General features: G+C 47.7%; 1 protein-coding gene across 1 annotated transcript in view; it reads left to right on the top strand.

The window, feature by feature from the left end:
* Positions 1–27,782, top strand: part of MYL10 (myosin light chain 10) — a 169,629-nt gene that overhangs the window by 76 nt on the left and 141,771 nt on the right. The window lies entirely within an intron of this gene.

Genomic DNA, 27,782 nt, shown 5'->3' with positions numbered 1-27,782 from the left:
GCGGCCGATCATTATTTGGGGGGTAGAGAAGCTGCGCTTGCGGGTGACAAATGATTATTACCCCGATGTGGGGTGCTGGGCTGATAAACCGGCGGGGGGGGGGGGGGGGGGGCAGGGACGTTGGTCTTCAAAGCGCCCCCCCCCCCCCCCCCCCCACAATGCATGTACAAAAAATAGTATGATTGAATTTGCGCAAAAAAAGTCACACAAGTTCCCTGTTTTCCTGGCTTTTTACCTAGAGTGTACCACAAACAAAAAAAACAAAAAAACTGGCCATCTAACAATGGCACAGATTTTGCCCTCACAGAACACACGAGGCACCGTTTTCTGTACACTGCTTTAGTTTAAAGTAGCAGAGTGGTCCTACTTCTATATGAAATGGCCACTGCAGTGGCCTTCATAGGATTTTTTGGTGCCTTTGACTACCCCCTATACATCCTGATTGTCTGAGTGCATTTGCAGAGCATTATTGGTTTCTCAGAGATTAGGTGACCCTTCCACCTTCTTGCAAGGCAACTGGCTAACCTGAGGTCTGTTACGTTGTGTGCTCCAGCTGCACACGCTGGCCGTGAGCGCATGGTGCCGTTACCTGCTGCTGCCGGCAGGGCTGGGACTAGCATCGCGGGATGCGCCCGCATGCGAGCCCCAGTCCATCACTCACCTGGTGCTTCTCCTGCCCCCGCCTCTCTTCTCCGGCGCGCGTGTCCCCGTCCCCTAGGAGCTTTAAGATTTAAAGGGCCAGTGTGCTCATTAATGTAATTCACCTGTGGCTCCACCCTCCTCACTTCCCTGCTGGATCTTTGTTGCCTTGAGCCTTAGAGAAAGCATTCCTGTTATTGCCTTGCTATGTATCTGATCCTTGGCTCCGTGACCTGACCTTGCTTCTTGCCGCCTGCCTACTGACCATTTGTTACGTTCCTGACTACGCTACTGTGCTGCCTGCCCTGATCTTCTCCTATCCTGACTACAAGCTGTCTTATCCCTCCTATGCCTCGCATCTCCTCAACCGCCTGGGTGGTCAAGCCGTGCTAGGGATAGCAACCTGGGTGCCGCCTGCCGCAGCAAGTCCATCCTGCCTTGTAGCGGGCTCTGGTGAAAACCAGTGGCACCTTAGCTCCCTGGTACGGTCTGAGTCATCTACCACACAGGTCCAGCAGATCTACTACCACCAGTGTTCCTGTCTATTGAACCGTCAATGTTACAGTAAGATCCGGCCATCTTCTCTCCGTTGTGGTACATCAGTCGCAGCAGTTGGCCCGACAGACGCAGCAACTTTTTCAACTTTCTGCTATGATGCAACAGCTTTTGCCCTTACAACAGCAGCAAATACCACAACCTGGCCCACACCCACCACCGGTTCCTGCAGTGTCTTCTGGCTCCCAGCTACATATGCCCTTACCTTCCAAGTATGATGGGGATTCCGAGTCATGCAGAGGCTTACACAGTGCTCCATGCACTTGGAGCTCATGTCTGAACAGTTTCCGACGGAACGTGCTAAGGTGGCCTTTGTCATTAGTCTACTGTCCGGAAAAGCCCTGGCCTGGGCTACACCACTTTGGGACCATGGTGATCCGGCATTCTCCAATTTGTCGGCCTTCTTGGCAGAGTTTCGCAGTGTCTTTGAGGAACCCGCACGTGCCTCTTCTGCTAAGATGGCTTTGCTGAATCTCTGTCAAGGGAATTCTTCCATTGGTGACAACGCGGTTCAATTCCATACTCTTGCCTCTGAACTTGCATGGAATGATGAGACCTTGTGTGCCACATTTAAAAAAGCACTGTCAAGCATGATTAAAGATGTCCTCGCAGCATGTGTTCCTCCATCTTCTTTGACTGAACTTATCCACTTGGCCACTCGCATTGATGAGCGTTTTGCTGAGAGACAGGAGGAACTGAGCTCAGAGAGGGAACCTGCCCCAACAAGGAGATATCCTCGTCTAGCACCCGTGTTTCAACATCCACCTCTTCTGTTTCTTGCGCCTCTTGCCGAAGAGGCTATGCAAGTGGATAATTCTCGTCTTAGGCAAGAGGAGAGGTCACGACGACGTAGTGAGAATTTGTGCTTGTATGGTGCTAGCCCAGAGCACCTCCTCAAGGACTGTACAGCTCACTCACAGCCTCCAGGAAACGCTCGCACCTAGGACACATGTGAGAGGTGTCTCTGGAATACTACTTCTCCACGCTTAACTATTTCTTTACAAGTCTTCGCTTCAGCCAAGTCTTCCTTCAGTGCTACAGCATTTTTGGATTCTGGATCAGCAGGTGACTTTATTGATGCTTCTTTGGTCCACAAGTATCATCTTCCCCTTAGTCGGCTTGCCAAGCCCTTGTTCATCTCCTTTATTAATGGACAAAATCTGGATTGTATGGTTCACTTCTGTACCGAATCTCATGTCATGAAAGTGGGAGTGTAGCAAAAAGAAAAGATTTAATTCTATGTTCTGCCACACTGTACTTCAGAGATTCTTCTTGGCCTTCCTTGGCTGCAACGCCATTCTCCACAACTGAATTGGAGAACTGGAGAGATTATTCGTAGGGGACAATCCTGCCAAAATCTTTGCCTCCAATCAGTTCAATCTAAAATTGTTTCTTGTCCTTCTCCTTTACCTGGCCTGCCACCACCTTACCAAGATTTCTTTGACTTTTCTGCAAGAAACAGGCTGAGTCTTTGCCTCCACATCGTCCTTATGACTGCCCTATTGATCTTCTGCCGGGTATCACTCCTCCTCGTGAAATGATATACCCTCTATCGGTTCCTGAGATCAAAGCCATGGCAGAGTATTTCCAGGAGAATCTCCAAAAGGGATTTATCCATAAGTCCTCTTTTCCTGCTGGAGCTGGTTTCTGTTGGAAAGAAGGATGGCTCACTCTGTCCATGCACTGACTACAGGAGACTTAACAAAATCACGGTCAAGAACCGTCACCCTCTACCTCTTATCTCTGAACTTTTTGACCGTCTACTTGGTGCCAAGGTCTTCTCCAAGTTGGACTTACGTGGAGCGTATAATCTCATTCTTATCCGCAAGGGAGATGAATGGAAAACGGCCTTCAATACTCGTAAGACATTTTGAGTATATCGTAATGCCTTTTGGTCTTTGCAATGCTCCAGCCGTTTCTCAAGAGTTTGTCAATGATATCTTCCATGATCTTCTCTACACCTGTGTTGTTGTATACCTAGATGACATCCTGATCTTCTCTTCCAACTTAGAGGAGCATCGTACTCATGTTCGTCTGGTTTTTCAGCAACTGCTGAAGAATCATCTCTACAGGAGGTCCTGTGCCGCCTGCCCTGACCTTCTGCTATCCTGACTACGAGCTGTCTTATCCCTCCTGTGCCCCGCATCTCCTCAGCTGCCTGTGTGGTCGAGCTGTGCCAGGTGTAGTGACCTGGGTGCCGCCTGCCACAGCAAGTCCATCCCGCTTTGCAGCGGGCTCTGGTGAAAACCAACAGCACCTTAGACTCTGCTCCCTGGTATGGTCCGAGTCATCTGCCACACAGGTCCAACGGATCCACATCCACCGGGGGTTCCTGTCTATTGAAACGTGAGTGTTACAAGGTCATGTGATACTTCCTTCTACTTGCAAGGTATTTTGGACTACCCTAATGCCATGTGATCCTCCTTCCTGCTCCTATTATGATATGGCACCGACACAACTTTACCAGGTTCAGCAGAAACAAACCGACCAATGTTCACCCTTGCGCCAAAGTGAAAATTTTTTATTTTTTTTAAAGTTTGGGCCTAAACAGGTTCACTGGTTTTGGATTGCTTAAAGGTGTATTTTTTTTAAATCAACTGGTGCCAGAAACTTATATAGATTTGTAAATTACTTCTAATAAAAAAATCTTAATCCTTCCAGTACTTATCAGCTGCTATATACTACTGAGGAAATTGAGTGGTTCTTTTCTGTCTGACCACAGTGCTCTCTGCTGACACCTCTGTCCATGTCAGGAACTGTCCAGATCAGGAGAGGTTTGCTATGGGGCTTTGCTCCTACTCTGGACAGTTCCTGATATGTACAGACATGGCAGCAGAGAGCACTGTGGTCAGACAGAAAAGTATACAAGTATAAGCAGCTGATAAGTACTGGAAGGCTTACAATTTAAAATATTAAACAGAACAAAAAAATGACCGTGACTAAGAACATTATTGTTCGAAGCGTGTCGGTGGACGTGGGTTTTAACTCACCAGAGCACATTATGTTTGTCTTTCTCCTTTTTGGATTTTACAGCATTATGGAATAAAAATTACAATTTTTTAACTATCATTTTCTGTGGAGCTGGAGCCCTTGAATTCCGTTTCTAAATTTACAAATCTGTTTAACTTATTCTGAAACCAGCTGATTTGAAAATAAATAAATAAATGTTTTCCACCAGAGTACTCCTTTAACTCAAAATTTGTCTTTCTCTAAAATCCTCCAGTTTTCATAGTTGAAATGGCATTGGGAAAGGTGTCTGTGATGTAGTTTCCTGAATCTTTCCCTGCCCAGCTTGGCTTAATTGACAAGTCTCTCCTGGGGACCTCACCTACCAGACACTTTACCCAGTGGCTCTTCTTGGTTTTAGAATATGTACCATAGTTGTTAGTAACAAGGGATTTCATAGTTTAATTTATAGTTTGAAAAATGATCAATAGAGATAAAATTCATACACGTGTGGGCAGGTTACCAAGTCACCACCTATATATGGTTTTTTTTATTATAATTTGTTTATGAAGGACCTGCAATCTGCTCAGCACATGGATTAGGAGCTCCTATTTGCTATGATTTAAGAACAAAGCTTCATGTCTATGAGAACCAGACTTAATCACAGTGACACTATGTACAACACACATTAAAAATACAGAGCTGAACTCAACAATGTCATTCTGAATCATTCAATTTCATTAAAATAACTCTTTAAAAGTTAGTGGCCTGAGGAGGAAAGATCATGTTACAGGAAGAAGGAATAGATTAGATTTCCTCAGAATGAGATTAAATGAAATAGAGAAAAAACAAAAAGGAACAAAAAATAATAATACGGGTAATGCTGTCAAAGTATATTGTGAAATACTGTATACATAGCACTCACAAGTGTCTGTTTATGAAATCTAAGTTGTACAGCTGGCTAAAAGACATTTAAGTAAATGTACATTGATATCATGATTGTCATCAGCAAAACATTTTGATCCTTACAAGAAAGATGAGAAATAAAAAAAAGATTTTTGGCTAGGACTCGCATGCCTAGAAGTAGTTTCTTCTTTGGACACATGTATGTATTAAAGATTTTTTTTTGTTGTTGTTGTTTACATGTAAGACTTGCTTTTCAAGGAACTTGATAACAGGGATCTCTGGAAAGAATTGCACCAAACAATTCAAAACAAGCTACAAAGTAATCTAAAGCTGCATAAAATTTTATTTCCCAGGCCGATTTGCCACGAAAATGCGGCCTTCAAATAAAATGCGCCCGAAGGCTGAAACGTTTGAGCTGTGTGAACACAGACTAAGGCACCGCTTAAAATTCCAACTCCACACTTCACTAAGGAGGATCAAGGAGCACTGCCCAAGATTTTATAAACTAGGATAGGTTTATTATAAAATATAAAAAAGTACAATGTGTTTCGAAGCCGGACAGGGTTTTTCCTCATGTACCTGGTACTCGAGAAAGAAGCCGGTCCGGCTTCGAAACGCATTGTACCTTTTTATATTTTATAATAAACCAAGCCTAGTTTATGAAGTCGTGGACAGCGCTCCTTTATCCTCCTTGGTGAAGTGTGGATGTAATGTCAGCACTCCGGCAAGACACACTGGCCGTGAGCGCTCTCCTGTCATGTCCCCGCTGCTGGCGGGGCTGGGATTCACATCGCGGGGTGTGCCCACATGCAAGTTCCAGCCCATCACTCACCTCCCTGGTCTTCTGTGTTCTCACCTATGGTTCGTGTGCTCTTGCCTCCTAGGGTGCGTGCGTAATGGAGATCTTACATTTAAAGGGCCAGTACATCCTTAATTAGTGAATTCACCTGCACCTTGTCTTATAAATATCTGCCCTCCCATCACTCTATGCCGGATCTTTGTTTGTCTTAGTGCCTGAGAGAAAGCTTATCTGTGTCTTGCCTTGCTGTGTTCCTGACCCCTTGTTCTGTGACCTGACCTAGCTCCTTTGCTGCCTGCCTATTGACCTCCTGCTACATTCCTGACTCTGCACCTGTGCTGCCTGCCCTGACCTACTGCTATCCAGACCACGAGTTGCTGTATCCCTCCTGTGCCTCGCATCACCTCAGCTACCTGTGTGGTTGAGTCAGGCCAGGGGTAGACTCCGCTCCCTGGCACGGCCCATGTCATCTGCCACACAGGTCCTGCCGTGCGTCCTTAAAGTGGAGTTGGAATTTTCATGTATCACTCCCCTGAAGCATGTTGGAGGAGGTAGCTGCAGCCTTTGTTTATGCCCCTGTATGTGTTGTGCCGGAATTAGCACAACCACTCCAGGTGAGTCGGTTCTTGGCTCACTGGTCATTTGCATCCCAGTTAGCCAAAGGAATTACACAAGGAAACGCCTCTTGGCTTTTTATTAAGGTACTACTTTGGTGTTTATCGGAGCCCATTGCAAGGTAGTTAGTAGAAAATCATTACAGAAAAACATGGAGCTAGGACATTTGGATACATTCACACATACAGGATCTACTGCAGTTATCAATTTAACTAAATGTTTCAATGCGGCATCAAAGATCCTGTACAAGTGAAAAGAGAATTGCAAGCACTTAACCTAAATAATTTCCCGATTTATACATGGAGCCTCAACCCTAGATTGAAGGCCAAGCCAGAGTCTTGATCATCTCAGCATCCTTAACTATTGATTGGTCATCTGGAGCGTAAGTAAGTAAGGAGAGGAGGTTTCTAGTAGCAATATTAACCCCTCAGCCTTTATTATCGACAGTCACATGTCTACTGTGCCTAATAGTAAACAAAGACTGAGATAGAAAATGAAGAAAATGCTCTCCTCCACGCAGCTATGAGTACATTGCCACTGTCATTTCAAGAAACATTGCATAAGTCAATAGCACAAGCTAATATAAGAAACCTTGTAATATAATTAATCTTCATTGCAGTTATCAGTCTTCTTTCCTGCTGCTTGCCTGTAAATTCATCATTCACTCTAAAAAAACCTTTGTGCTTCATGAGATAGTAGATGACTCAGCTTACTGAGGGATCAGTTTACATGCTGCCATACAAGTTGATGGAGAGGGAAGAGGAGAAGTGGGAGAGGAAGGGGGGAAGCCTGGAAAGAGATAGAGGCAGATAGAGAGCCTGCAGGAGATTATAGTGAGTATTAGATCTCACCCCAGTGCCGAATTCACAACTTACACTGCTCAGTACTGCAATATAATGTCCTCCATGCTGCTGCTTCTAAAGGTGTACTAAAGAAGAGAGCAGGATCCTCTTATATGTGGCTGCAGTGTAGTGGGGGCATCACAGCAACTAATCTCTACCCCAGTGTTTCCCAACCAGGGTACCTCCAGCTGTGGCAAAACTACAACTCCCAGCGTGCCCAGACAGCCTTTGGCTGTCTAGGCATTTTGGGAGTTGTAGTTTTGCAACAGTTGAAGGTTCCCAGGTTGGGAAACACTGCTTTACCCACTACCTCAGAGAAAAAAAAGGAGTTTGCAGATGGGAAAACTGGTGAAAATGTCATATATTATATACAAGTTACTACTTCTCATCTGCACATGACAGCTTATCCTGAAAAGTTATCCCATCAACACTGGGTGATGATTGGGGTGATGGAATGCAGTGGTTAAGTTGTAGTTCGTGAGTCCAGGGCACCGTTAACCTCCACTGTCCGAGGATGAGATAGCTTCTTCTAGACCAGACGAGGAGTAATGGATACACCGATGCAAGGTTACAGATAACTATCTTTACTGTTGCTGTAAGTAGTGGATCTTAAACAGTACAGTCTTTTGTGCAAAGGGATGGGCCGAGTGGAACCCGGGAAGCCTGTTGTCTTGCTGGGAGTTTTGTGCTGTCGAATGCAGCTTTAAGATCATTAGCAGCCCACGCTGACTTGAAAGATTTAACTTGATTGACTGACTGAAGAAGAGATTTTCCCCAAGAGCTTTGCTTACCACCAGACATTGACATTCACCTGTGCGTTAGGGTTTTCCTGAGATTTGTGTGGCTGTGGAATTTAGTAATTTTATTCTCCCTAGGCTTTTCCTCTGTACCTCAGCTTACTAGCTGGACCACACTCTCTCTCACTCAAGCACTGACTAGAACTGAATATCTCCTCCCCCCTATACTACATAAGGGCTAGGTTTAGGGGTCCCCCATTGGGGCATCAGGGTCACCTGGTCACTTTGCCACAATCCCTTAAAGATACAGTGCATAAACTAATACATAGCATAATAAAGAAACATATCAAAGTACAGCAGGTCAGACTATGGAGTAGTGGACCCAACACAAGGACAGAAGGGATGCCCAATGCAATCTTTAACCCACAGGATAGCCTTTGGTGCTGGGACACCACATAGGCTTTAAAGGGGTACTAATCGTTTTTGTTTTAAATATGCCAAGGCTGCCTGTTTAAACAATGACTACTCTGTAGTCTCCAGTATGGCGTCCTCTGGTTGAGTGTTAAAGCTCCACTTCCTAATACTGGGACCAGTACATCACATTGACACTCAGCCAATTACTGGCTACAGCAGTGTCCTTTCTCAGCTACTGATTTGCTGTGTGGCAGTGTGATGAATTGACCGTAGAACCAGTCTCGGCCATGCTCCATCTCCTGCTGCTGTAGCCAATACTTCACATTGCCGCTCAGGTAATCACTGGCTAATGGGGGACACTGCTGTGGCCAGCGATTGGCTGTGAGGCAATGCAATGTATTGACCCACAGCATTAGTGATTGAAGCGTGGCTGCCAAACCAGGGGTCGCCATACTGGAGAGGGAGGTAAGAAGACAGCCTTGTCATATATTAAAACAAAACCTTTTTGCTGGAGTACATCTTTAAGTTATACAATTCTGGCTGCCTGTAACCACTGCTAGGGGGAGCTAAAGAGATTAATGAATATGCTTTTCTACATTGAAGTCAATAATAAATTCATATGTAGTAAGTTCCTATGCATCCTGTGCAGGTAGCCAGAGCTTTATATTTAACTTCATAGCTTGGTGAAGAAAGGCAGGGCTAACCCTTATAAAAATATATTATGAAACCCTTGGCACAATATTTTGGCTTTAAAAATTGTCAAGTATTAAGAGTTAGATATTCAAAATGTACTGACTTGAAACAAAAAAAAAAGACTCCTGCTGAGCATTAAATGAGACTTTAATCTCTAGGCAGCACAGATCATCTTCCATCGACAGACATGAGAATGTCGGAGGTCAGCTAATAGTTATTAACACCTTCTTAGTCTATGTCTTTGGCGACATGACAATTAATAGAGCAACTGCGCTTGTTGAGCCAGGAACATAATATAAAACAAGGGCACTGAGATTGCTAAGGGATAACTTTTATATCCTCACCGTTCTAAATATATCTTTATATATTTATCAGGCTCCAGCAAAATGATCACATCCTATTTTAGCACTTACTTAAGGGGTACTCCGGCCCTAATATGTATGATCGCGGGGGTCCCGCCACTGGGGGTCATGCCCCCTCCCGTAGACTTGCATTGAGGGGGTGGAGCGTGATGTCACAAGGGGGGGGGGGCGAGTCGGTATGTCACGATACTCCGGCCCCGTGGTCATCCCACTACACACTCGGAGCCTCCAGTGCTGCGGAGAGCTCACAACGGTGGGTGGCAATGACAGATTGCGGGGGTCCCCAGCGACGAGACCCTCGTGATCATACATCTTATCAGATGTATTAGGGCCGAAGTACCCCTTTAATGTCTTTCTCTGACAGCTGCATGCTAACATTGTGAGAGCATAAAAGATGTCAGATACTGTATGTCTTGAATGGTGCATATTCTTGTTATAGATGTGTAAAAATTGGCTAATTGAGAATTATTGCGAATTAACAGGAATACATGTACTGTATTACATAGACACCAACAACACACTTAAAGGGGTACTCCAGTGGAAAACCTTTTTTTTTTTTTTTTTTTATCAGCTGGTGCCAGAAAGTTAAACAGATTTGTAAATTACTTCTACTAAAAAAATCTTAATCCTTCCAGTACTTATTAGCTGCTGAATACTACAGAAGAAATTATTTTCTTTTTGGAACACAGAGCTCTCTGCTGACATCATGACCACAGTGCTCTCTGCTGACATCTCTATCCATTTTAGGAACTGTCCAGAGTAGGAGAAAATCCCAATAGAAAACATATACTGCTCTGGACAGTTCCTAAAATGGACAGAGATGTCAGCAGAGAGCACTGTGGTCATGATGTCAGCAGAGAGCACTGTGTTCCAAAAAGAAAATCATTTCCTCTGTAGTATTCAGCAGCTAATAAGTACTGGAAGGATTAAGATTTTTTTTTATAGAAGTGATTTACAAATCTGTTTGAAAAAAAAGTACCCCTTTAAGGGTAAGTTCACACACTACGGTTTCATTCATTCTGACCTGATGTAGTGATAATCATGGAATCATGATCGTCAATAATCTGATATGACAAAAATAACATAATGGGGGAGATTTATCAAAACCTGTCCAGAGGAAAAGTTGCTGAGTTGCCCATAGCAACCTATAAGATTGTGGCTTTTATTTTTCAGAGGCCTTTTCATAAATGAAAGAAGCGATCTGATTGGTTGCTATGGGCAACTCAGCAACTTTTCCTCTGGACAGGTTTTGATAAATTACATGTATAAAGACGGGCACCACCGTATCGATAAAAGATGGGGTGCTATCAGTGGCTACAACAAGAACTGTATACCAAAGAAAAGAAAAGCTAGCCACTAATAATAGATGCACACCACAATAATAATGTAAAAAGTATATGTCTTTATTAAATCACACAACAAAAGCACAGACATTTAAAACCACTTAAAAACACAAAGAACATGGTGGAGGATTATAACCCAAATAAACACCTCCCCCCCTGGAGATACACAATAAGCATATGGTAAGGGGCCCTGGAGTAAACAGGAGTGGGAAAAGCCCACATGCATCAGTAAGAGTAATGCCATGACTCAAGTAAAAATCCCAAATATTACAGCTAATACTGTACCACCTATCAGATAGTATGCATGTATACCAGGGGCTACCTCACCAACCAAGGGGGGGGGGGGGGGGGGGGCGACACAGCAGCTCCAATCGTTCTGCTGTCCTGCAAGACAGCTTCCTCAGGACAGCAGAACGCGTGGAGCTGCTGTGTCTCCCCCCCCCCCCCCCCCCCCCCGCCTTGATTGGTGAGGTAGCCCCTGGTATACATGCATACTATTTGATAGGCGGTACAGTATTAGCTGGTGATGATAGCCATATTTGGGATTTTTTTTTATTGAGTGTTAACCCTTTAGGTGTTTCACAGGAATAGCAGCAAGGTGAAGGAGAAAATTCAAAATCACACTTGCATGTCCTTGTAGACCCAGTTTTTGAAATTTTACAAGGGGTAAAAGGAGAAAAAGCCCCCCAAAAGCCCCTCTCGAGTAAAGAAATACCTCATATGTGGCTATCAAGTGCTCTGCGTGTGCACTACAAGGCTCAGAAGGGAAGGAGCGAAAATGGGATTTTGGAGAGAGAGTTTTTCTGAAATGGTTTTTGGGGGCATGTCGCATTTAGAAAGCCCCAATGGTGCCAGAACAGCATAACCCCCCCCCCCCACATGGCATACTATTTTGGAAACTGCACCCCTCAAGGAACGTAACAATGTGTACAGTGAGCCTTAACACCCCAAAGGTGTTTCACGGCTTTTCGTTAAATTTGGATGTGTAAATGATTTTTTTTTTTACTAAAATGCTGGTTTTCCCCCAAATTTTACATTTTTACAAGGGGTAATAGGAGAAAATGCCCCCAAAATGTGTAACCCCATCTCTTCTGAGTATGGAAATACCCCATGTGTGGACGTCAAATGCACTGCGTGTGCACTACAATGCTCAGAAGAGGAGTCACATTTGGCTTTTGGAAAGCAAATCTTGCTGAAATGGTTTTTGAGGGGCATGTCACATTTAGGAAGCTCCTATTGTGCCAGAACAGCAAAAAAAAAAAATAAAAAAAAAAATGGCATACTATTTTGGAAATTACACCCCTCAAGGAATGTAACAAGGGGTACAGTGAGCCTAAACACCCCACAGGTGTTTGATAAATGTTCATTAAAATGGGATGTGAAAAGGAAAAATTTAATTTTTTACATTAAAATGCTGGGGTTACCCCAAATTTTTCATTTTCACAAGTAGTAATAGGAGAAAGTGTCCCCGTAAATTTGTAAATACATTTCTTTGGAGTAAGGACATACCTCATGTTAGGACGTAAACTGCTCTGTGGGTGCACACCAGGTCTCGGAAGAGCAGGAGCGCAGTCAGGGGCCTTGAGCATTTACATAGCTGCCTATGGAGCCAGAACAGCAGGACCCCCCCTCAAGGAGCATTACATGGGGTACACTAAGTTACTAAAGCGGGGTACGGTGGGCCATAAAATAATAAAATAGGTTATGTTCCCAGAATGATGACCCAGAGCATAGCCAAAACAAAAAAAAAAATATGCCTACCCCAAACCCTATGCTCTGAATCATCATTCTGGGAATGTGATGTGTGTGGCCGTCCCTAACCTGTTGCCTCAAATGCGCACCCCATTCAGGTGGAAATAGAGCGCTGCGCATTTTAGGCAACATAAAAAAGTCCCCAATGATAGTGACTCAGTGACCCATGACCCAGAGAAGAAAATACCCCCAGGTATTTTTTTTAATAAAAGTTTTTTGGCCAATTTAGTGGTTTATGGGGTTAAAATTTGGAATGTACTCTGGTCGCCAAAGATCAAGGTCTTTAGAACTGGAGGAATGTCCCTGTGTTGCCAGCGTACTGGGACAGTACAAAAGAGTTGTACATGACAACCTGTACCAAGTATAACAACCTTTTTGTACCATACCCGCGTTTTCCGCATGGCCATGTATGGCTTGAGGACTTGATCAGAAAGATCAACTCCCCCCATATACTGATTGTAGTCCAGAATACAATCAGGCTTGAGGACCGTTGTTGTGGTACCTCGCACAGGGACAGGTGAGCTGCCGTTACCATGAAATGTGGTCAGCATAAGGACATCCCTCTTATCCTTATACCTGACCAGCAACAGGTTTTCATGGGTAAGGGCACGGGACTCACCCTTGGGCATAGGTATCTGAACAAAATTTAGATTGAGGCCTCTCTGGTTCTTCTGCAGGGTCCCACAAGTGGACGTGGATCCGGCGGCAAGGGATGTGAACAGAGGGATGCTGGTATAAAAGTTGTCACGTGGTAACCCTTATCCAGCAATGAGTGCACAAGGTCCCAAACGAGTTTCCCAGAGTGGGAGGACATTCTGGGGGTTCAATATGGGAATCTTGTCCCTCATATACTCTAAAATTGCAAGTGTACCCAGAGGTACTCTCACAAAGTTTGTAGAGTTTCACACAATACCACGCCTACTTCGAGGGAATATACTGGCGGAAGATGAGTCTCCCCTTAATATTGATAAGAAACTCATCGACCGAGAGCTCTCTGAGGGGTACGTAGGCCTCCCTAAATTTGGCCCCAAAATGACCGATGACCGGCCTCACTTTGTAAAGCCGGTCATAGGCGGGGGGGGGGTTACATGCCGCATTATCAGCGTAATGCAAGCATTTCCGAATGACCTTGAACCATCCTCGTACCATGGCCATACTGTAGAGTGGGGTCTGGTAAGGGTGTCCCCGCTCCGGTACTGCCTGACATTTGTTTTTTTGACCAGGCCCATATGCGGCATGAGGCCCCAAAATGTCCTCATTTCGGCTGCATCAATAGCATACTATACATTGCGCCTAGCCAAAAATGAATCAGGCTGGTGGCCAATGAACTGTTGGGCATACAATTCGTTTGCTCCACCATTAGATTGACAAAGTTGTCACTGAAATAATAACTAAAATAGTCTATTTCAGTGTATCTGGCTGTGTCAATCCGGATTCCTGAGTCGCCAACAAACTCAGGAATCCGTGGCTGATAACCCTCTGGGGGTCTCCAGACAGGTTCACCGGAAGAGGACTCCGGTGCACTTGTCTGGGGGGTCGGACTCCTATTACGAGCGGTATGGACGCTCGTACTAGTGTCGGCCACTGGGTCACTATGTTGGGGGGGGGGGTGGCCTCGCCTGGCGGTGTATCCGCCACCGTACAGGGGGCTCATCTTCACTTCTAGATGATGAGGAGGACGAGGAAGAACACAGAAAAGTAGGATCTTCCTCGTCCTCACTGGCAGATTCGGTGTCGGAGGCAAGCAAAGTGTATGCCTCCTCTGCCGAATTGTTTCTATGGTGGTGGTGGTGGGGGGCTGTGTGGTGGGGGGGGGGGGGGAGGGTGTATGTGTGTGTGCGTGGGGGGGGGGGGGCGGGGAAGTGTGTAGTGTATGTGTTTGGTGTGACTTTGATATATAACGGAGTGTGGCGGACCCTTTTTTACTTTTTAACTCCTACCTGTCTCTTTACTATGAATCTCACCCTGCACTATACAGCAGCACTTCAGCCCTGTGGGGCACAGATCTCGGCAGAGGGGGGTGGGGGCCTGGCTCTTTCTCTCAGCTCTGCCTGCTGACTAAACGCGGTGGGTGAGCAGAGCTGTGAGAAGGTGACGTTAACCCCTTCTCTGCTGGCTGCAACTAATAGTCCGACCAATAGCAGCACCCCTGGGGAGGTGGCGGGATCGCCACCTCCCCCTGGCTACAGGAGGTGATTGACGGTGCATAGTACACACGTGACCCGTATGACCGGAATCGCCGCAGATCACCGGTGTGAATTCACCAGCGATATGCGGCAATCGCCAGCATGGGGGGGGGGGGGGGATCTCAGGACCCCCCTGGGCATTGTCAAGGGATGCCTGCGGAACAATTTCAGCAGGCATCCCGGTCCCCAGCTGGCGCGAGGCAGAGCCGAAATTCCCACAGGCGTACAGGTACGCCCTGTGTCCTTAAGGGGTTAAATGGTACCTATCATTAGTAATTAACTATTAGTTATAGATTAGCCTATTTGAATAACTTTTCTAATATTCTTCTTAATAAAATTTTGTAGCTTTATGTGTTACAAAGTTTTGTTAAAAACCAGGGGTCCTCCTTATGGTCCTGCCTGCAGATTTTCTCCTGCAGCAGCCTAGTAGAGACAAAAGTCAAGAAATGAAGGTGGTACCTCAGCACAGTATATAAAGTGTATAGAGTTCAGTCATGATGTCTTCAGTGCATAGTACTGAATATTGTGCAAAACATTTCTGCTATCTTTGCAAGTTTCTAGGCAGAGCTGACACAGAGTTCAGTGCACAGAGCTGAGGCTTGTGTATGCGGCCTTAGCCAATCACAGCCAATCTCACACTGAATTGCTCTCGGCTGTATGTAGCTGAGTGAGAGAGGAAGTTTTCCCCATCAGGGCTTCAGATATTGTCACGCCTGCTGGGTAGCACCCCTTTCCAGTCTGTGGAGCTGAATGAGAATGAGAAGAAGATACAGCACAATATCAAGATAGAAAACTGAATAATAATAAAAATAAAGGTAGGGGGTGGTTTATCATGATGGGACAGTGAACTGGGGGGATTAAAATGTATAAAGCTCATGGGGAGGGGGAGACTTTGATATTGAAGCCCAATCATTAGAGTAGGCTCTACATAATAGATCAGAATAGACTTCTGGCCCTCCCACCAATCAGTTGACTGTGCTTTAACTAAGTACAGTGCTATACAGTTGGTAGCAGCTGTGTCTAGTATTGTAGCTCAGTCGTATAGCTGCAGTATCAGACACACCCACTACATACAAGTATGATGCACTTTGCCTGGTAAACCATTAGGGCAGTGCTTCGCAACCAGGTTACCTCCAGCTGTTGCTAAACCACAAATCCAAGTATTCTTCGACAGCCAAAGGCATGCTGTGAGTTGAACTTTTGCAACAGCTGGAGGCACCCTGGTTAGGAAACAGTGCATTAGGAGTACTTAGGGTCTATTCACACGGCAGAATTCCACCCTGCGGAATTCCACCTCAAATTAAAGCTCATAGACTTCTATGGGATTCCGCACTCCCATTCACACTTCCGCAAGCGGAAATTCAGAAGTGTGAATGGGAGTGCGGAATCCCACTAGACTGAAGCTGATAAATAATGCTGATAAATAATGGCTGAACCTAACAAAAAGATTATTTGTTGAGTGAAATGTAACAGCAAACAACCATTTTAGCCGACCGATGACAGATGTTTTTGTCTGAAACAAAGTTAGTCCTTTGCCTAGATTTATAGGTAATGTATGGCGACTGGGGGGTGGGTCCAAAAGTAGGCCCGTTCTGTAGTATATAACAAAACATTTACTTACCTCCTGTGCTCCAGCAATGCCTCCGGTGTCCTGGTCCGGGCCCTGGAAGCAATCCTCTTCTTAATCAGTAGCCTGATGTGTCGGGCCCGGAAACACCCAGGTTCAGTAAATGACACTGCCGCTCAGCGAATCGATGGCCACAGAGATGTCTCGTCTCGCCAGTAATTTCCTGAGCGGCAGTGTGACACACTGGGCCCCGCTGCTTTTGGGGCACAACAGTCACACTACAGTTTAAAAAAAGGATCGCTGTGGGGAACCAAATCAGGACACTGTAGGCATTGCTGGAGCACAGAAGGTGAGTAAATATTTTTTTGTTATATACTACAGAACGGGCATACTTTTGAAAAAAATAAAAAACAGCCACTGGATAACATCTTTAACTTACTGGATGACATTAGCCACAGAAGGGCAGCAGAGTGAGCTCCCGGCTGTGGCTAGGTAACTCTGTGTGTCCCCTTGTAGCGGCGGATTTCTAAAGTGAGAAATCTGCCCCTACAAGCAGACACACAGAGCTACCTGGGCGCAGCTCTGTGACTGCTGTCGGCGCATCCGCAGTGTGAAAGACGCTGCAGATGCACCCCATGTGACTCTGCCCTAACACCGAGATCTGGTTCTTACCAGCAAAGAAGGAGAATTGAATGTGTCTAGTGTAGTGTTGAGCGGCATAGGCCATATTTGAATTTGCAATATTTCGCAAATATATGGATGAATATTCATCATATATTCGCTAAATTCGCATATTCGTAATATTCACGTTTTATTTTCGCATATGCGAAAATTAGCATATGCGAAAATAAGCATATACAAAAATTAGCATAAGCGTATAAGCATATGCGAAATTTAGCATGCCAGTCTCCCGTATATTTTTCGGTGTGAATTACTCTTCATTACTCCGTGTGAACGCACCCTCATGCTGACTACCTTCCTCCCTCATGCTGACTGCCCTCTTCCCTCATGCTGACTGCCCTCTTTCTTCATGCTGACTGCCCTCCTCTCTCATGCTGACTGCCCTTCTCTCATGCTGACTACCTTCCTCCCTCACGCTGACTGCCCTCTTCCCTCATGCTGACTGCCCTCCTCTCTCATTCTAACTGCCCTCCTCCCTCATGCTGACTGCCCTCCTCCCTCATGCTGACTGCCCTCCTCCCTCATGCTGACTGCCCTCCTCCCTCATGCTGACTGCCACTTCTCTCATGCTGACTGCCCTCCTCCCTCATGCTGACTGCCCTTTTCTCATGCTGACTACCTTCCTCCCTCATGCGGACTGCCCTTTTCCCTCATGCTGACTGCCCTCCTCCCTCATGCTGACTGCCTTCCCCTCTCATGCTGACTGCCCTCCACCCTCATGCTGACTGCCCTCCTCCCTCATGCTGACTGCCCTCCTCCCTCATGCTGACTGCCCTTCTCTCATGCTGACTGCCCTCCTCTCTCATGCTGACTGCCCTCCACCCTCATGCTGACTGCCCTCCTCCCTCATGCTGACTGCCCTTCTCTCATGCTGACTGCCCTCCTCCCTCATGCTGACTGCCCTCCTCCCTCATGCTGACTGCCCTTCTCTCATGCTGACTGCCCTCCTCCCTCATGCTGACTGCCCTTTTCTCATGCTGACTACCTTCCTCCCTCATGCGGACTGCCCTTTTCCCTCATGCTGACTGCCCTCCTCCCTCATGCTGACTGCCTTCCTCTCTCATGCTGACTGCCCTCCACCCTCATGCTGACTGCCCTCCTCCCTCATGCTGACTGCCCTCCTCCCTCATGCTGACTGCCCTTTTCTCATGCTGACTACCTTCCTCCCTCATGCGGACTGCCCTTTTCCCTCATGCTGACTGCCCTCCTCCCTCATGCTGACTGCCTTCCTCTCTCATGCTGACTGCCCTCCACCCTCATGCTGACTGCCCTCCTCCCTCATGCTGACTGCCCTCCTCCCTCATGCTGACTGCCCTTCTCTCATGCTGACTGCCCTCCTCTCTCATGCTGACTGCCCTCCACCCTCATGCTGACTGCCCTCCTCCCTCATGCTGACTGCCCTTCTCTCATGCTGACTACCTTCCTCCCTCATGCTGACTGCCCTCCTCCCTCATGCTGACTGCCCTTCTCTCATGCTGACTGCCCTCCTCCCTCATGCTGACTGCCCTCCTCCCTCATGCTGACTGCCCTTCTCTCATGCTGACTGCCCTTCTCTCATGCTGACTGCCCTCCTCCCTCATGCTGACTGCCCTCCTCCCTCATGCTGACTGCCCTCCTCCCTCATGCTGACTGCCCTTTTCCCTCATGCTGACTGCCCTCCTCCCTCATGCTGACTGCCCTCCTCTCTCATGCTGACTGCCCTCCACCCTCATGCTGACTGCCCCCCTCCCTCATGCTGACTGCCCTTCTCTCATGCTGACTACCTTCCTCCCTCATGCTGACTGCCCTCCTCCCTCATGCTGACTGCCCTTCTCTCATGCTGACTGCCCTCCTCCCTCATGCTGACTGCCCTTCTCTCATGCTGACTGCCCTCCTCCCTCATGCTGACTGCCCTCCTCCCTCATGCTGACTGCCCTCCTCCCTCATGCTGACTGCCCTTCTCTCATGCTGACTGCCCTCCTCCCTCATGCTGACTGCCCTTCTCTCATGCTGACTGCCCTCCTCCCTCATGCTGACTGCCCTCCTCCCTCATGCTGACTGCCCTTCTCTCATGCTGACTGCCCTCCTCCCTCATGCTGACTGCCTTTCTCTCATGCTGACTACCTTCCTCCCTCATGCTTACTGCCCTCCTCCCTCATGCTGACTGCCCTTCTCTCATGCTGACTGCCCTCCTCCCTCATGCTGACTGCCCTCCTCCCTCATGCTGACTGCCCTTCTCTCATGCTGACTGCCCTTCTCTCATGCTGACTGCCCTTCTCTCTCATGCTGACTGCCCTCCTCCCTCATGCTGACTGCCCTTCTGTCATGCTGACTGCCCTTCTCTCATGCTGACTGCCCTCCTCCCTCATGCTGACTTCCCTCCTCCCTCATGCTGACTGCCCTTCTCTCATGCTGACTGCCCTTCTCTCATACTGACTGCCCTCCTCCCTCATGCTGACTGCCCTTCTCTCATGCTGACTGCCCTCCTCCCTCATGCTGACTGCCCTTCTCTCATACTGACTGCCCTCCTCCCTCATGCTGACTGCCCTCCTCCCTTATGCTGACTGCCCTTCTCTCATGCTGACTGCCCTTCTCTCTCATGCTGACTACCTTCCTCCCTCATGCTGACTGCCCTCCTCCCTCATGCTGACTGCCCTTCTCTCATGCTGACTGCCCTCCTCCCTCATGCTGACTGCCCTCCTCCCTCATGCTGACTGCCCTTCTCTCATGCTGACTGCCCTTCTCTCATGCTGACTGCCCTCCTCCCTCATGCTGACTGCCCTCCTCCCTCATGCTGACTGCCCTCCTCCCTCATGCTGACTGCCCTTTTCCCTCATGCTGACTGCCCTCCTCCCTCATGCTGACTGCCCTCCTCTCTCATGCTGACTGCCCTCCACCCTCATGCTGACTGCCCCCCTCCCTCATGCTGACTGCCCTTCTCTCATGCTGACTACTTTCCTCCCTCATGCTGACTGCCCTCCTCCCTCATGCTGACTGCCCTTCTCTCATGCTGACTGCCCTCCTCCCTCATGCTGACTGCCCTTCTCTCATGCTGACTGCCCTCCTCCCTCATGCTGACTGCCCTCCTCCCTCATGCTGACTGCCCTCCTCCCTCATGCTGACTGCCCTTCTCTCATGCTGACTGCCCTCCTCCCTCATGCTGACTGCCCTTCTCTCATGCTGACTGCCCTCCTCCCTCATGCTGACTGCCCTCCTCCCTCATGCTGACTGCCCTTCTCTCATGCTGACTGCCCTCCTCCCTCATGCTGACTGCCTTTCTCTCATGCTGACTACCTTCCTCCCTCATGCTTACTGCCCTCCTCCCTCATGCTGACTGCCCTTCTCTCATGCTGACTGCCCTCCTCCCTCATGCTGACTGCCCTCCTCCCTCATGCTGACTGCCCTTCTCTCATGCTGACTGCCCTTCTCTCATGCTGACTGCCCTTCTCTCTCATGCTGACTGCCCTCCTCCCTCATGCTGACTGCCCTTCTGTCATGCTGACTGCCCTTCTCTCATGCTGACTGCCCTCCTCCCTCATGCTGACTTCCCTCCTCCCTCATGCTGACTGCCCTTCTCTCATGCTGACTGCCCTTCTCTCATACTGACTGCCCTCCTCCCTCATGCTGACTGCCCTTCTCTCATGCTGACTGCCCTCCTCCCTCATGCTGACTGCCCTTCTCTCATACTGACTGCCCTCCTCCCTCATGCTGACTGCCCTCCTCCCTTATGCTGACTGCCCTTCTCTCATGCTGACTGCCCTTCTCTCTCATGCTGACTGCCCTCCTCCCTCATGCCGACTGCCCTCCTCCCTCATGCTGACTGCCCTCCTCCCTCATGCTGACTGCCCTTCTCTCATGCTGACTGCCCTCCTCCCTCATGCTGACTGCCCTTCTCTCATACTGACTGCCCTCCTCCCTCATGCTGACTGCCCTCCTCCCTTATGCTGACTGCCCTTCTCTCATGCTGACTGCCCTTCTCTCTCATGCTGACTGCCCTCCTCCCTCATGCTGACTGCCCTCCTCCCTCATGCTGACTGCCCTTCTCTCATGCCGACTGCCCTTCTCTCATGCTGACTGCCCTCCTCCCTCATGCTGACTGCCCTCCTCTCTCATGCTGACTGCCCTTCTCTCTCATGCTGACTGCCCTTCTCTCATGCTGACTGCCCTTCTCTCATGCTGACTGCCCTTCTCCCTTATGCTGACTGCCCTTCTCTCATGCTGACTGCCCTTCTCCCTTATGCTGACTGCCCTTCTCTCATGCTGACTGCCCTCCTCCCTCATGCTGACTGCCCTTCTCTCATGCTGACTGCCCTTCTCTCATGCTGACTGCCCTCCTCCCTCATGCTGACTGCCCTTCTCTCATGCTGACTGCCCTCCTCTCTCATGCTGACTGCCCTTCTCTCATGCTGACTGCCCTCCTCCCTCATGCTGACTGCCCTTCTCTCATGCTGACTGCCCTTCTCTCATGCTGACTGCCTTCCTCCCTCATGCTGACTGCCCTCCTCCCTCATGCTGACTGCCCTTCTCTCTCATGCTGACTGCCCTCCTCCCTCATGCCGACTGCCCTTCTCTCATGCCGACTGCCCTTCTCTCATGCTGACTGCCCTCCTCCCTCATGCTGACTGCCCTTCTCTCTCATGCTGACTGCCCTCCTCTCTCATGCTGACTGCCCTCCTCTCTCATGCTGACTGCCCTCCTCTCTCATGCTGACTGCCCTTCTCTCATGCTGACTGCCCTCCTCTCTCATGCTGACTGCCCTTCTCTCTCATGCTGACTGCCCTCCTCTCTCATGCTGACTGCCCTCCTCCATCATGCTGACTGCCCTCCTCCCTCATGCTGACTGCCCTCCTCCCTCATGCTGACTGCCCTCCTCCCTCATGCTGACTGCCCTCCTCCCTCATGCTGACTGCCCTCCTCTCTCATGCTGACTGCCCTTCTCTCTCATGCTGACTGCCCTCCTCTCTCATGCTGACTGCCCTCCTCCCTCATGCTGACTGCCCTCCTCCCTCATGCTGACTGCCCTCCTCCCTCATGCTGACTGCCCTCCTCCCTCATGCTGACTGCCCTCCTCCCTCATGCTGACTGCCCTTCTCTCATGCTGACTGCCCTCCTCTCTCATGCTGACTGCCCTCCTCCCTCATGCTGACTGCCCTCCTCCCTCATGCTGACTGCCCTTCTCTCATGCTGACTGCCCTCCTCTCTCATGCTGACTGCCCTCCTCCATCATGCTGACTGCCCTCCTCCCTCATGCTGACTGCCCTCCTCCCTCATGCTGACTGCCCTCCTCTCTCATGCTGACTGCCCTTCTCTCATGCTGACTGCCCTCCTCCCTCATGCTGACTGCCCTCCTCCCTCATGCTGACTGCCCTCCTCTCTCATGCTGACTGCCCTCCTCTCATGCTGACTGCCCTTCTCTCATGCTGACTGCCCTCCTCCCTCATGCTGACTGCCCTTCTCTCATGCTGACTGCCCTCCTCTCTCATGCTGACTGCCCTCCTCTCTCATGCTGACTGCCCTTCTCTCTCATGCTGACTGCCCTCCTCTCTCATGCTGACTGCCCTCCTCCATCATGCTGACTGCCCTCCTCCCTCATGCTGACTGCCCTCCTCCCTCATGCTGACTGCCCTCCTCCCTCATGCTGACTGCCCTCCTCTCTCATGCTGACTGCCCTCCTCTCTCATGCTGACTGCCCTCCTCTCTCATGCTGACTGCCCTCCTCCCTCATGCTGACTGCCCTCCTCCCTCATGCTGACTGCCCTCCTCCCTCATGCTGACTGCCCTCCTCCCTCATGCTGACTGCCCTCCTCCCTCATGCTGACTGCCCTTCTCTCATGCTGACTGCCCTCCTCTCTCATGCTGACTGCCCTCCTCCCTCATGCTGACTGCCCTTCTCTCATGCTGACTGCCCTCCTCTCTCATGCTGACTGCCCTCCTCTCTCATGCTGACTGCCCTTCTCTCTCATGCTGACTGCCCTCCTCTCTCATGCTGACTGCCCTCCTCCCTCATGCTGACTGCCCTTCTCTCATGCTGACTGCCCTCCTCCCTCATGCTGACTGCCCTCCTCCCTCATGCTGACTGCCCTCCTCCCTCATGCTGACTGCCCTTCTCTCATGCTGACTACCTTCCTCCCTCATGCTGACTGCCCTTCTCTCATGCTGACTGCCCTCCTCCCTCATGCTGACTGCCCTCCTCCCTCATGCTGACTGCCCTCCTCCCTCATGCTGACTGCCCTCCTCCCTCATGCTGACTGCCCTTCTATCATGCTGACTGCCCTCCTCTCTCATGCTGACTGCCCTTCTCTCATGCTGACTGCCCTCCTCCCCAATGACTGGATCAGAGCAGTGATGTCGCCAGTATGCACCAGGGCTCCATCAACCACAGATGCCTAGTGGCAAATACAGCTCTGCACATGACACTAAGACAAAACATTACAAAAGTACAAGACATAAAACATGCAGAACATGTAGAAACACAAAGGATATAGTATAAATTTGTACAGTTGTACATTTGGCAGATGTCCCTTGGCTGCTCAGGCATATCTGAATCTGAGGAGCACTCAGTGAGCTGTTCTCTGTCCTGTACCTAGAGAAACACAAGATGGCTTCTATCAGCTACCAAATAACCAAAGAAACATGACAGCTACATTCTGCATCCAGTCACAGTAGGAAGATACAGTATGGCCAGGAGTATAAGTGACTGATAGAGATGAGCGAAGTTACAGTCATTCGATTTGTCACAAACTTCTCGGCAGTTGCTGACTTTATCCTGCATAAACGTGTTTAGCTTTCAGGTGCTCCGGTGGGCTGGAGACTCTAGGACTGTATCCACCTTTTCCAGCCCACCGGAGCACCTGAAAGCTGAACTCATTTATGCAGGCTAAAGTCAGCAACCGCCGAGCCGCAGGGTTTGTGATGAATCGAATGACTGTAGCTTCGCTCATCTCTAGTGACTGACATAGGAAAGCACAGAAAGCACACAATGATAGAAGAGGAGGAATTCGCAGTTGTAGTACGCCTCGGGGGGTGTAGGGTAGTTGGGGTGTTGCTGTAGTATATGAGGGGTTAATTTAACCCTTGTCACTCCTGATGCCAGGGTAAGGGTTAAAACTCTGAGGTAATGCTGGGCCTATCGCCACCCTTCCCAAGAGCGATAGGTGAGTGCAGAATAACGGATTGTCCACAATCAGTGCTTAGCTGAAAACTTGTAGAAACTTTGCTGAAGATTTTCTGTAACATGCAGCAGTAACAACAGCCCAGATAACATAGTCTATATACAGCTGAAGCAGCGATTGACAGGTGGTTGAGACCTTGTAAGTTCTCTTTAGTTCAGGAGGATTTTTGTAGCATAGATCCGCTGGATTTAGGGGTAGGTTTAGGTTCAGTGATCTTGCGGAGATAGCGGGGAATGAGAAGAACTCACAGTCTTTAGCGTAGGCCGAGGCCGCAAGGCTTAGGCCTAGTAATTGTCTTTGGAAGTTGCGGAGGTCCTACCTCATCCAGAGTCAGCAACCCAAGAGAGCGATTAATGGCTGCAGCTCCCTTATATCGGCAGGGGCTGAGCGGTTTGGATTGGTCCATACAGCTGTCACTCACCGTTACATTGCATTGTGGGTGAACACCTGACACAAGAACCACCAAAGGTCCTTTAGCAAACCATAGAGTTCTGTGAACCAAGTCACATGACCTGCAGGTCCTGCGACGCTAACAAGGTAGGCATTTAAATATACATATCTACATTCATATTTGGATGAATATTAGCTAACTGAGGAGTGACGAGGGGTTAACTAAAGAAGAGGACCCCCACTGTTCCTAGGGACTCTGACTTTGGGGACCCCACCACAAGGTACGGTACCGGGAGACCACACAGTACTACACCGTTCTGATTTCTGGCCATAGATTTACTGATATAAATATTTGCCACATTCCTATTAGGTGTCTGGAGAACTTTCCCTTCTTCATGAAGTTGCTCACAATTGGGCACTTTATGAGATTGCAAAGTATTTTTAGTAAAGTATTAACAAGTGTCGGGTCATTTCAAAGTCATTGTGGAGTTAATACAACATAAAGTGAACCACAGAGGAACATAACAAGTGTTTCTACTGGTCTGTAGGGCCAGTGCAAAGAATATGTGGGGTCCAGCTGCATCTTTACTGCCTCAATGGAAGTCAGTCATGTACCTAATGTCAATCAGCCATCATATATCCCAAATTCAGACAAACTATACATATGGAGAGTATTCTAGTATACTCAGATGAGAACCATTGTACAATAAAAATGATCACCTTTGTAAAAAACAAAAATAAAAAAACAAATATAATTTCGTATTTCCAGATCTACTGGAATTATTATTGACCGGTTGCATGGATTATTAAAGCGAAATCAGTCTGATGGATCATAGTGCACAATGTACAATATTTCTACATGCTATATGTGACTACAATGAAAGTGTATAAATGCTTTTAAAATGTCTGCAAAATGCGGCAACCTCATTGCTCACTACATTGATCAAATACAGGCGTAGGTTATTTTCTTATAGGAGTAATATGGACATATTTTCACTTCTGCATTATCATCGTACATCCCGGTCCAACTGCTTTTCGGATGATCCAAACAGACAGCTTATTAATCTGCCTGCCCTATCTATCTATCTATCTATCTATCTCTCTTATCTATCTATCTATCTATCTATCTCTCTTATCTATCTATCTATCTATCTATCTCTCTTATCTATCTATCTATCTTGTCTATCTATCTATCTCTCTCTTATCTTTCTCTTATCTATCTATCTATCTATCTATCTATCTCTCTTATCTATTTATCTATCTATCTTATCTATCTATCTCTCTTGTCTATCAATCTATCTATCTATCTTATCTATCTATCTATCTATCTATCTAGGGGCGCATAGACGTAACTTGTATAGACGTTACTTGTCTGGGGTAAGAGGAAATATGTTAATGTAACATCCTAAAAAATCAAGAACAACATATTTCATATGCAATATATTTATTGATTACAGTACAACACTGTAATCGTGTTGCAACTGGTGTGGGCCAGTATTTTTTAACAAGCACAAAAATTAGATAGTATACTTAGGATCGAGCAAGAGTAAGGCGTGACTAGTATGTCCCTATCTATTAGCCCTGCCTGGCGATACTGTAAGTCCCCTGTCCTAGTGACCTGGGCCTACACTGGAACCTCCTATTGGCCCTGGGCTATAGAGGGGATGCTGAAACAATACTGTGGTGTCGCCAAGATACAGTAGACCGAGGCTAATAGCCCGACAGATCCAATATACAGTATTTGATCTTAGATATCACGCTTAGGTGTTTAGAGGTGTAACATACATGTGGTAAAAATAATAATACAGTATCAGAACCCGAGGGGGGTAGCCAGGGGTATGTAGTAGTATTCACGTTTAAAACCCACAATTGTGTGTGTTGCATAGGTAGAGATATACCTATGCATTACATAGAGATTGCATTAATCCAACGCGTTTCGCTTATCCGTGTGAGTACAGATAGCTCCTCAGGGATTCTCGTGGAGAATACTTGCAGAAATAAGGTCATGGGAGACCGTACATATAGTAGCAATGCATCATCACATGTAGATTGAAGAAGCGTACATTAGATATACTTGTATGGTGATATGATGAGAGTGACACACTGATCTGGACAGCTGCGTATGAATATCAGTCTATAAAAGAAGATAGATTGGTGTTATAATGAACAGATAGGTAAATAGGGTAGGTGAAGGAGGAGGGCTAGCCGGAGGTGAGAAGTACCTTGGGTCCGGGTGCTTGGTGACTCCTCCTATTAGGATGTTGAAAAAGAATCTCCACTCTGATATAGATGAAATCGAGTAGGTGTAGATACTGGAGGGATATATAGAGAGATCTGTTGATTAATTATACAAATGTACTCTGTACTCACACGGATAAGCGAAACGCGTTGGATTAATGCAATCTCTATGTAATGCATAGGTATATCTCTACCTATGCAACACACACAATTGTGGGTTTTAAACGTGAATACTACTACATACCCCTGGCAACCCCCCTCGGGTTCTGATACTGTATTATTATTTTTACCACATGTATGTTACACCTCTAAACACCTAAGCGTGATATCTAAGATCAAATACTGTATATTGGATCTGTCGGGCTATTAGCCTCGGTCTACTGTATCTTGGCGACACCACAGTATTGTTTCAGCATCCCCTCTATAGCCCAGGGCCAATAGGAGGTTCCAGTGTAGGCCCAGGTCACTAGGACAGGGGACTTACAGTATCGCCAGGCAGGGCTAATAGATAGGGACATACTAGTCACGCCTTACTCTTGCTCGATCCTAAGTATACTATCTAATTTTTGTGCTTGTTAAAAAATACTGGCCCACACCAGTTGCAACACGATTACAGTGTTGTACTTTAATCAATAAATATATTGCATATGAAATATGTTGTTCTTGATTTTTTAGGATGTTACATTAACATATTTCCTCTTACCCCAGACAAGTAACGTCTATACAAGTTACGTCTATGCGCCCCTTTACAAACGTTTCTTCCCCATCCTGAAATGGCTGGATACCTTACCACATATCGGAATAAAGACTCCTGGATTAACGAAGCACGTGAGGTCTTCTCTGAAACCGAGGTGACGTTCTCCACACAACTGCCCTTATCACTGAAAAGCGCGTTCAGTGACCTCTATAAGCTACACAAAGAACAGGTTAAATCATGGTGGGAACTACAATCATTATCTAACTACA

This window comes from Hyla sarda, chromosome 2 (assembly GCF_029499605.1).
Source record: "Hyla sarda isolate aHylSar1 chromosome 2, aHylSar1.hap1, whole genome shotgun sequence".
NCBI classification, from domain to species: domain Eukaryota; kingdom Metazoa; phylum Chordata; class Amphibia; order Anura; family Hylidae; genus Hyla; species Hyla sarda.
Note: the sequence above shows the minus strand (reverse complement) of the source record. Positions and strands in the feature narration are given on the sequence as shown.